This window comes from Oryzias melastigma, linkage group LG23 (assembly GCF_002922805.2).
Source record: "Oryzias melastigma strain HK-1 linkage group LG23, ASM292280v2, whole genome shotgun sequence".
NCBI classification, from domain to species: domain Eukaryota; kingdom Metazoa; phylum Chordata; class Actinopteri; order Beloniformes; family Adrianichthyidae; genus Oryzias; species Oryzias melastigma.
In genome coordinates, this window is record NC_050534.1 from 16,280,144 (window position 1) to 16,292,100 (window position 11,957).

At 36.1% G+C, this 11,957-nt stretch overlaps 1 protein-coding gene and 1 long non-coding RNA gene across 5 annotated transcripts in view; one reads left to right on the forward strand and one right to left on the reverse strand.

Annotated features, from left to right (window-relative positions):
- Positions 1 to 11,957, forward strand: part of lhfpl3 (LHFPL tetraspan subfamily member 3) — a 45,381-nt gene that overhangs the window by 15,133 nt on the left and 18,291 nt on the right. The window lies entirely within an intron of this gene.
- The window catches only part of LOC112154442, a 42,704-nt gene that overhangs the window by 14,251 nt on the left and 16,496 nt on the right, over positions 1 to 11,957 (reverse strand). For all 4 annotated transcript variants that reach the window (XR_002920642.2, XR_002920641.2, XR_002920643.2 and 1 more), the window contains exon 2: positions 10,058 to 10,235. This is a non-coding gene — a long non-coding RNA (uncharacterized LOC112154442). The remainder of the gene's footprint in view (positions 1 to 10,057; positions 10,236 to 11,957) is intronic.

Sequence of the window (11,957 nt, forward strand, 5' to 3'; positions counted from 1 at the left end):
AATATATATATATATATATATATATATATATATATATATATATATATATATATATATATATATATAATTATAATGTATTCTATATTATATATACAATATAGAAAATATTATATATATACACACATATATAGATACACATATATGTGTTGTTCTCATTGTTTCAAAGAAGTTGTCTCAAACTGTCCTAAAACGTAATTTGAGACCAGTCGTACAAGGATCATGAGGCAATATGCAGGTCACAAACTAAAAGATTTCTAAATCAAATCATAAAATATAGGAAGAAAATAGCATGGTCTGTTTAGAGACAAATTTACAATCTTTCTTTTTTATAGGAAATCGCGAATCCTAGACTGAGCTTGGTCACAGAAGGCGAATCTTTAACAGCACTTCCGCATCGATATCCCACTCTATTTTAAACCAATTCTCAGTGGTCTTTGAAATATGATTATGCTTTTTTAAGTGTTTTTTTTTTTAGAGTTGTAGTTTTATAGAACATAGTTTATGCAACGCGGCAGTAGTTAATTAGAATTTCGCCTCTGAGTTGTGTGGGCGGAACCTTCCTTTTTGCTGAGAGCTCAGAGTGTGGAGCTTGTGGATCTCTCCTTGTATTTTGTTCATCATAAAAATGCTCTTTCAAACTGCATTTTTTCATCTGCTCCTGGTTCGCAGTGATATATATGCACACACACACCCAGAAATGCAATTTTTAACTGAATTTTCTTTATAGATGTCATCACATCGTGGCAAAAATGTCACGAGAGTTTGATCCAGACCAGAACCAGAGAGCAACAAAGTCTCTCTTTATTGTTTAAATGCACAATATTTATGCTTTTTTTTGTCAAACAAACATTGATTTATAAATGCAACTTAAATATTACAATAATTAAGTGCATACTAGTTCAAAATAAAACCCACCCTGTGTCAAAAAAATGTTTATCATTAGAATTTTTGAGTGCCACCATCATTTTTTTCCCTTTTACGCTCTGATATAAACAACATTTTAGTATAATTTATATTTAAAAAAAAACTCAAAACATTTAGGATAAACTGAGCTTTTTATTGTCATTCTCTAAGATGTGAGGCACAAAACACATAACTAAACCCTTTTAAAACTATTTGTTCAAAACTTAAACCACTTTAGTGTATAATTTACAAAAATAAAGTAATGTAGCTTTTAGAGGCTTTTATTTGACTATTAAAAACACAAATTCAAAGATTTCAACAGAATTTCTGACAGTAAGTTAAACTTTTTTGCTTAGTTGTTCGACATGTTAAAAATCTGAGCAGACATGACTAAACTTAAATAACTATTTTGTATTCAATCATTATTTTCTTTAAAGCTAAAGAGCCACAATAAAGGCGTAAAAGAGCCACAGGTTGCAGACCCCTGAAATAGGTCTTTAAAGATTGTTTTTTGATTTAACAGGAAGCTTGATAAGGATGATAATAAAAACTGCAGATGCACGTGCTAGCATTTTCAGGATGCCAATGCACTAAAGCCTTTTCGATGCATTAATATAAGCATTAGAAAAAGGCAAAACATTAACCAAAAACTGACAAAATCCCAAATGTGCTGAGGTAGTTTATGGCAATAGAGACAGAACAGTAATTTGAGAGTTGAACTTTGTGATTTGTGTTGGGGGTAAAACATTATAAATGAACAAAAATCAGGAAAAAGTAACTAAAAGTCACTACATTTTCATAATACTAAAAACTCAAACTCAGAGGGAATAATAGCCCCATTTATTTTGAAAATGTCAAGAAAATCAACTTCAATTTAGTTTTGCTCTCATTTCTGTAAACCTCCATTCATGTCACATCAAGACGCAGAGAAACTGTTGACCCCAGTTCTGTGAAGGTCGCCCTACTTTGCACCACCGCAGGTTGATGAGCGTCTTCATCATCCTCGGGAAAATGATGAATTTGTCTTTAAAAATTTGCCAAGGCGCCGGACAGATGGAGTGAGAAGAACCCATTTGGACTGAGCCCAGAGTGGTGTGTCTGATTGGGGCGCTGTGGGGTATTTAGACCCTTAAGTGTGACTGACAGTTTTGATTGCGGAGTAGTTAGGACGTGGAATGAGTAGAGAAATGGCGATTATGTGACACGGAGAGAAGCCAGAGAGGCTGTCACATGAAAATAACATTGATGGACTCCTCCCAAAAGGCCTCAGAACTTATTTTTCTACACAAAAAAAATATCGGAAGTACTTGGAGATGGAAGAAAACCAATTTAGAGCAAGTTTATATTTTAGGGAAAATGTAAAAAGTAGGAGAATAAATGCTCTTTTAAATGTGATTATGCAATTTCGTGTCGTTTTCTAAGAGACATTTCCTCTCAGTTCATTAGAATTTCATATCTGAGTTGTGACTGTTGGTACAGAGCAACCCCGCCCCCCTTTTCCGTCCTCATTGCTGTGAGTTCTCTGTTTGGACTTGTATGCATTAGAATGAAGCAAACCAGGGAACTTGTGTCACAAATGCAATCTTTTTTTAAACTGCTTTTTTTTGTCTGCTCCTGATTCTCAATTTGAATATAGAAATACTCTGAAATGTCATTTTAAGTTTAATTTTCTTCATATATGTCCTTCATTATTAGAAAAATGTCACAAAAACATGCTAAAAACAATTTTTAATCACCATTTCAGTTAATTTTCCTAAAATGTCTTGTCATACTTAACTGGATCTGAACATTTTATGGCTCATTTTGAAATTTTAACTTTTTTCAAGTTTACAAAGTGGTGAAAAAAAACAACTAACTGTACAAAAACTAAACCCTAGAATCATAGTTTTTGTGTCCAACATAGGGGCACACAGTCTGCAGAATCAGCAACACCTAACCGGTGTTTGTTGGTTAAGTAATTGGCTGAAAATTATTTTTTTTCCCCTCCAATAATTGGCTCTGAAATGTCAAATTTGACATAAATAACTTAAGCCCTGAACAAAATGTGAAAATGACAGCTCTGCACACTTCTGTAACGGAGCTGAAATGCTCCATTCAGTTGCTGAGAAACAGATTCCTTCTAACGCAGCACTGCTCAACCTTCTGCTAAGAGCTTTATCATTACCAGCCTTCCGATTTTATTGCAGATACTCGTGTAGATCCATCATACTTAAAGTTCTGGAGCCACATCACCAATGCATTGCCCTTTTTTTTTGAGGATCACTCTGTGTTGAAGCTTTAGAAGTCCGCTAACACTTTGCCCTTTAAATGAGAGGGATGATGATGGGAGAGTGACAAACCTCCAGACAGGAGGAGCTGGTGGCAGGTCTGATGGGGCGATAACGAGGTCTTTCAAGAAATCTCTGCAGGATTTGGATGTGTTGAAGATGTTGGGTTTCATAAAACTCCTAATCAGCCGCTAGTTGCGGAGCAGCTGGAGAGCTAACAGCAGAGGGATTTAGGGGCAAATGGGAAAGAGGAGAATCATCACATCCTTTTGGTTTTGCTGGTGTGGAGGGATGGCGCCTCAGTGTGTAATAAATGAAGGATATAGAAAATGTTGTCATCCAAATATTTGAGGTGCCAACATATCTCCTACAAGTGAGACAACCTTGAAGGAGAACAAGATGTTCTTTGTTTTTCTAATAAAGCTGTGAAATTGCCAAAAAAAAGAACTAGGCAACATTTCTCATCTATACACTATGATTTATACCTTTAAAAAAACTAGATATATAGCCTTACCTGCGATAATGCTTGTGTGAATGCTGTAAGCTGAATGTGACATCTGAAGATGGTAGTGCTAATAGCTGAAGATGTTCAAATTGATGGTTGAAAACGCAGAAGCTAATAGCTGAAAACACTAAGGCTGATACCATGAGGTTGAAATAATTGCTAAATTAGCCTAATGAAATGGTGACATGTCTAATTTAGCCAAAATAGCCAACAGAAAGCTAAAATATTAGCTAAACTAAAAATTAGCCTAAAAAAAGCGGAAAATGCCTAAATTAGCCAAAATAGCTAGCATAAAGCTAAAATATTAGCTAAACTCCAATTTAGCATATAAATAGAAAAAGTCTACATTAGCCAAAATAGCTAGCATAAAGCTAAAATATTAGCTAAACTCCAAATTAGCCTAAAAAAAGCTGAAAACGCCTAAATTAGCCAAAATAGCTAGCATAAAGCTAAAATATTAGTTGAACTCCAAACTAGCATAAAAACAGAAAAAGTCTAAATTAGCCAAAATAGCTAGCATAAAGCTAAAATATTAACTAAACTCCAAATTAGCCTAAAAAAAAGCTGAAAACGCCTAAATTAGCCAAAATAGCTAGCATAAAGCTAAAATATTAGTTGAACTCCAAATTAGCATAAAAAACTGAAAAAGCCTAAATTAGCTCAAATAGATGGCATGTAGCTGAAATATAAGCTGAACTCCAAAATAGACAGAAAAAAAACATAAATTAGCCAGCTAGCATGTAGCTCAAATATTAGCTAAACTCCAAAATAGCCAAAAAAATATTTAAAAAAATACTAAATTAGCCAAAAATACCACAAACGCATGTAAATCTTTATAGAAGTGACCTCACAAATATATAAATGCATGCAAACCCAACTGTTGTTCAGAAATCAACAAAGGGTCAGTGACTGTTTGTCGAGCTCCAAATCCGTCCATCCCTCATTAAGATACGATTATCCCGTCTCTACAGGAGTAACGTAATTAGTGGAACCAGGATGGGGGAGTAGCAGAGATAACCCCCCCCACTCCTGCAGCCCCCGGCTTCAAACGCTCACCTCCATGAGTAGAGACGATTATGGGGTCAAATCAGGATCAGCTTACAGTAATGGAAACCAGATTGTACATAAAAAGATAGATGATGTAAACTTAAAAAAAAAAGTTAATTTACCATCAGTTTTAAACTTTAAAGTACAAATTGTGAACTAAAAAAAAGCATTGAAATAAAAAAAATAAAATAAAGTATATATATAATAAAGATTACTTATAAATATAATTTATAAGTAATATTGAAATTTGAAAATGAAATGGTAAATTTGAAAAAAATCTATTTTAAGCTTGTAAGTCATATAAAATAAAAAGTCGGAAATGTGAAAAAAATAAAATAAAATTAAAAGAAATATTGAAATTTTAAAAATTAAGATGTAAATTGTAAAAAAAATGGAAAACAAGACTTGAAAAAACTTGTAAATGATAAAAAAAAGTTGTATACGAAAAAAATGTATATACATTAAGCTTGAAAGAAATTTGAAAAAAACATTTAAAACTTAAGAGATATTGAAAAATAAAATTGTGAATTAGAAAAAAAAATATTAAAAAACTTATAGAAATATTGAGAAGTTGAAACATAAAATTGTTTTAAACTTAAATTAAAAAATTAAGATATAAAATTGTATACTTAATATATACATAAATAATATTACATTTTAAAATATATTTTAACCTTGAAATATTGAAAATATGAAAAATAAAGTTGTAAAACAAACATAGATTTCAAACTTGAAAGAAATATTGAAATTTGGAAACATTGAAATATGAACTTAAAACAAATCTATTTTTTACCTAATAATTAAGACGTGAATAAAATCATTCGAAAAAATATATATATTTTAATCTTCAAGAAAAAATGTAATTATTTAATTATAAAATTGAAATAGTAAACATTTTAAACTTGAAAGAAATGCAAAAAAATTGAAAAATTTTACATTTAAAACTTGAATTAAAAAACAAACAAACATATAACTGTTACCAAATGAAACGGGATGTTTACTTGTATCAGCTACTTTTTTGTATTTTCAACTTTCGTTTGATCATTTTTCTCACTCTTTGCTCTCAGTCTTAATGTTACAGGTTCATTTACTAAACAACAGCTGATAAAAATGAACATTTTTCAACTGATAACATTTTTAACAATTTAAAATATCAAATTTACCTTTTTTCAAATTTGTATTATTCTTTGAAGTTGAAATATATATTTCTTTCAAATTTACAACCCTACTTTTCAATTAGTTTAAAATAATGAGGTATTGTGATAATTTATTGTATCACAGTATCAACTCCCGATCGCAGTTCAATAAGCTTAAACATCTCAAATTTCTCCTTCCTCTGTAAAGTCTGAGCTGAGAGGCTTGCATCGCTTTGATTGGATTTGACAAGATGAGCCAGAGGAACTTGACCCGGAACCGACAGTATGTCAAATTTACCGTCACGTGACCGCTGCTCCTCAATCCTTCTGGGCCTTTGAATCTAAAGTCACGGGTCACAGCTGAAATATCCTGGACTTGGGGGCTAAATGATGTTAGTGTGCAGATAAAATCCCCCCCTGCTGCTGTCACCATCTTTCTCCGATAGCCTCATGAGTCACTTTTACTTGGATTTTTGTAAACAATATCTGAAGTCTACGAGCCTCAAGGTTGTCCGAGTCATGTTTTTATCGACAGAAAATTCTTAACTTTTCTCGTATGTCTTCAAAACCTCCGAAAACAGAACCAATTCATATACAATTTATATCCTATTTATAGAATAAACAAGCTCAGTTAGGATTTAATAATAGGGTAATTTAAACTGACTTAAGCACAAAAAAACCTTTCAAGAAGTTCTTCTGAATATTACCAATTTAATAAAAAACATTATTTTTTAGAGCAATTTTATACAACTTATTAAATATTATAGTAACCAACATTTTCATGAACTGAGAGAAAGAAACAGTAATGTTGTCCAGAGATTGTTTTGACAAAAATATGTGTAAGGGCTCACAAATAATTACATCATAAAGCTGTTTAAATGGTATCAATTGGTTTTTATGTGACTAATCCTTTGTTTGACATTCAGTTCATTGCTTCTGAGTTGTGGGCGAGAACGCTGGTGCAGAGCAACCCCGCCCCCTTTCCCTTCCCTGTTGCTAATGATGCATTCACACCGAACGAGATTCTCGCGATAGAGGTGGGCAGTTTCAACGTTAAGTCAATGGTACAGGTGTGATCTAAGGTCCTGCGGCGCAATTTCAGCAACTTGGCGCAAATTGGGTGGTGTGGCACGAGTTTAAATACAATATTTGAATTTTTGCAAGGTTGTAGCGGCGCATCTACCAATCAGAGACTTAGCTTTGGGCATGTGACATTTTCAGTGACTCAATCAACGGGTAGAATACTAATCCAATGTGAGCATTTCATTGAGACGATAATCAAAAAAAAGTCCCCTAATTCTATTTTTGTTTTTATTTTTCTCCTCTCTGGTTAATATAAGATTTTAAACTCAGTCACAGTAACACAGAAACACAGCGGAAGCGGCTGTCATACAGACACAGCTCTTTGAGCAGGAGAATCACTAAATGATCGTATGAATCCAGGCATGTAGACATGATCATGTCATAATAAAAAAAACCCTGATCTTTCCTGCATCTTCCATACTTTTTAAGTGAGATAAACACAGACACTGCTCCATGTAGCAATCAGGCTAAAACCATTAGCTAGTTGATCCTCCCACACGCAGCCAGACGGGCAGCTGTTATCATATATACCTCAAAGCGAAGGAGAGGCAGCGTGAATTTCATGCCTGAATTACATTCGGTGTGGCCGAAGCTTAAGAGCTTTCCGTTTACGTGCTCTCTAGCTAGCTTACAGCTCACAGGTGCAACTAAAATAGCGAGCAATATTGACGCTATCCAGTCGTATATGTTTGAGCCAGATGCCAACTTGGACGAGGAAAACGAAGACATCCATGGATCTATTTGTCTGCAAAGGGGATGCATCAGAATGGAGCAGAGCATCAACCTTCCCAACATATTTTTTATGTCACAAATGTGCTCTTCTCAAACGGCACTGTCCCTGATTCACAAATTGAATGAAGAAATACTCAGAAATGTCAGTTTAAACCTAATTTTCTTAATATATGTCCTCCATTATCAGAAAAAAAACAATTTTCCTTTGATTGGGTCTTTAACAGATAAGTAAAAATGTCATAAATGAAAATAACAGACTTCCTGCCCCTCATCTTCACCTTTTACTTAGAAAACTTAAGTATCTGAAAGAATATTAAACACAAAAGAGCAGCGAGTAGCAGCTTCATCAACCTCCCGTTTGATCCATGAGTCTCTCAAACCATTGCTGTGTCCTTCCCCGCTCGCTGTAGCTTCTCCATCCATCCTCCGCTGATGGCTGATGCATGTCCGTGCGCATCGAGGAAGGGAAGCTTTATAGGTCTCCCGTCGGAGTTTATCTTCTTGATCAGCGGGCCAGGACGCAGACGACAGCGGCTTGATTTATGATCCTCCTGCAAGGTCGCTGTGTCCTTGTTAGAGGAGCTAAACTCTCCTCCACACAAACACCCGACGTCCGTTCACGTGTTTTTGAGTGATGGTCGTTTTGGAGTTGCGAGCGAGCTGATGAATGATGCTGGTGTCGGCGGATGCTGAGGAGACAGATGTGAGGGCTTGGCCCGTCTCATGCCTCGCGCTCTTGGAGAAACTTGTTTTGACACCTGGCTGTCATTCCTTTTGGACTTATTGATGTTCTGATGCTCTTTGATTCATAGCACAGGGACTTTGGGGGACGGAGGCCCACATGGGTCAAATTTTAAAGTCTCCAAAGTGTTTTTAAATACTGATACATACCGGCTTTAACCGAGGACACCCAGATCTGAAGCCTGCTCTATTTTCGCTTTGGTTTTGAAATACTTTTTGTTATTTCAGAACTGTTCTTGAACATAGATTCTACTTTTTAATTTGATGTTTGATCCACTACTTAAAAGGTCTTAGTCACAAATGCTTTTGATATGGACTGAAAAATGGGAAAATCTGTGGAACCACATTCACACCAAGCTCAGAAACGTTCGATCAAGCAACCACTTCCAATGAAAATCTATATAAATCGAGTTATATTCACATTTTAGACTTCCTTGTTCACAATGTTTATGTTCATATGTTGCTATGTAAGTTTTTAAGTCAATTTTTGGGTTTTACGTTAAAAAATCTGAAGCCGTTGAATGAATGTTGAAAGAAGGTTTGACCAATCAGGGACTCGGACTTGGTAGTGACGTCCGTTTCAAAACAATTAAAAAGAACCAACCATTTGAGAATTGATCAAAAATCAATAACTTAGGTTTGTGCTCAGTTGGAATTATATGACACCTAGTGTTTCATATGTTGGAATTTCAAACATCTATCATAATTTGTTTTATGTTGATTTGAATCATTTTTGTTGTTCTTAATGATGCTCCACCCTCGTTTAAGGTCCATTTTGGGGGTTGGAGGTCACCCAATAAATACTTCTTTATTTCAGTATATTTATTAGTTGATCCACGTATTTCCGTATTTTCTTGCCAAGGTTAAAAACAAATATTTAGATTCATTTCCAAATCCTGTTCCAGAAGAGGACATTTAATGATTTCTTCTTGTAGACATTCATGTGTTTTTCTGCTGAATTGCAGCACTAAAAGGAAATGTAATTTGCTACGCAGTAATTAAACGTCTCCCTTGTGTTTTCTCGCTGTAGCATCACCTTTTGAAGGCTGCACAGAGCTCAGACGGATTCCAGAATCATTTCAAAATAAGATCAGAAGGTGTCTTCTCCTGCTGGTTTCTCCTCGACAACGCGGCATAATTACACGTATCTTCCATCGACAATTATAACTGTTGTGCTGAGCTGGAGATGAGATGGCGTGCCACGCTGTGTGGAAAACATGACTAACAATGTTAACATTTGCGAAACGTGCTGGTGAGGCGACTCAATCAAAACAGCTTAGTGAAAACTGGGGGAGAATAAGTTGAATACAAATGAGCTTTTTTGGCGGAGAGAACATCAAAACGCCGCAGAGGGCTGTATCAGTGCAGAGAGAGGGTTGTTATTTCATAAGTCTAGCGGGGGGAGTTAAGAAGTGTGAGCTGTGGGAGTGTTGGCGTCCCAGTGGACGTACTTATCAGCACACCAGGGAAAAGGCAGAGGAGCGCCGCTTCATGTTGTGCTCTGAAAGGGCTCTTTTAGCGCAGAGATGAGTGTTTTTCCCTCGGAGTGTTTGTGCGTTCACAGATGTATATTTACCAGAAGGTCACAGAACAGAGACACAAACAGAGAGCGTGTGTGATGATTCGGGGATGTTCTCAGTCACCTCAACCGCCCATTAGAGCTCGTCCTCCCTCTGAGCTTCCTGGTTGCCACGGAAACGACTCCTTGTGGCGGTGCTGCCGCCGCTGCTGCCGAAGCTGCTGGCAGGTTCCTATCAGTCACACTGTCCTCTGCAAGAAATCGCCAAGAAGCTGTTCTGGACCAGTGGGGCCTATCAGGCGCTGCAGATGGAGAGGATGTGCTCTGTGAGTTGATGCAACACAGCGAGATCTAAGCCATCTCCATGGCGATGCGCAGCCGAGCCTCCATCTGATCAATGCTGGCACTCAGGCTGCATGCATCAGGTACAGACTGGCTGCTTGGAAACATAATTGAAGGATGGAGGGTTGTGTTTTTGTCAAAAAATTATTTCTGGAGTTCTTGCATCCGTTGGACTCATCCAGTTTTGGTGTCTCTTGTGTATGCTACGGTCACAAACACAACTGCCACAGCGCGATGGTTAGTAGGAAAAATGAGATTCCACGATAAATATCGCAATAGTTTGTTAGGCAACACTTGGATCAATTTGAAATATTTAATTATTTATGAACGTCCTTCGTTTCAACCTAAATCCCCAGCCACTAGTTGGCAGCACAGCACACTGAGCCTCTTTGAGCAGCTCTACACTGCGACCAAAACAACAAGATCTCACTGAACCAGCTTGTTATAAATGTTCAGTCATTAAATGAAAATAACTTTACCAGTTTATTACAATGAAAGATGTATTCATGTTCCGGTGCAGTCTTGGGATACATTGCGATACACCTCGTATCGTGAGAGACTCTTCGGGATACGCATTACCAATACACCCCCTTGACTTCTTAAAAATTTCATGCCGCTGTCCAATTGTTTAAAAATTGATGGCACGCTCATGAAGACGATGCAGTCAGGCGGGGATGACGGCGTTACAAAATCAGGCAACTATTTGAATTTTGAAATCTTTGAACTTACCTACATTTATATAAAAATGTGCCATTGTATGATAGGATACATTTCCACGTTGACATTTCCCCTTAACAAAAAGTCGCACACTTCAAGTTTATTTTAGTAGATTTTATAGGCATAGCAACTATACTACAGACTTCTTCAGACTAAGTTGGAACATTTTTAAGTTTGCAATATACAGATTGTATATAAAAAAGTAAACTTCAAGTATGCTCGTATTGACTATATTTATAATACACTTGGACTACTTTTTTCTAAAGGTAACTGAGACAAACAAAGCTCCGTTAAAAGGAATTTTTAGCTTTACGGAGACGAACTGAGAAATGTTCTTAGAATTTCAGAACAAAACTTTTTACACAATGAAGTTGCTACTTCTTTATTATTTTTGTGGCTTAAGTAATGGTTCTTTGAGTCGCAAGAAATCCCAGGTCTGGGACTGGTGATATAAGAACCAAAATGCAGAAAACAAAGCTTGATAGGACAAACTTAAACATTTAATAAATGCAGCTGAACAAGACAAAAACTGGGACTTATACCACATTAAACTCAACACCTTTACCATGGGCGTGACCAGTAGGCAATTCGGGCTAAGTAAACGAATGTGCAGAGTTACAGGTTTCTGGTTAATTTTTTTAGTGTGAGTACGGATTCTGGGGACAGGATGCTGATACCCACCCCCCCAAAAAAGCAAAAAAACAAAAAACCTACTTACTCATCCTGGACGAGCCCCCATATTGTTGAGGTAACATTCACTAACCTCCCCGAGCAAGTTGATGGGGAAGTTAGAAACAAAAACTTGGCTAGTAAAATTAACTAATTTATTGTTTCAAGCAAGATGCACTGCTGACCAACCAACAAACAATACAATTAGGCTGATTATTTGGCAGCATAAGCACAAATAGTAAACAGAGTAAACAAATGGTTCTATGCCCAGCCCCATGTCAGGATGGGAGGAGTAT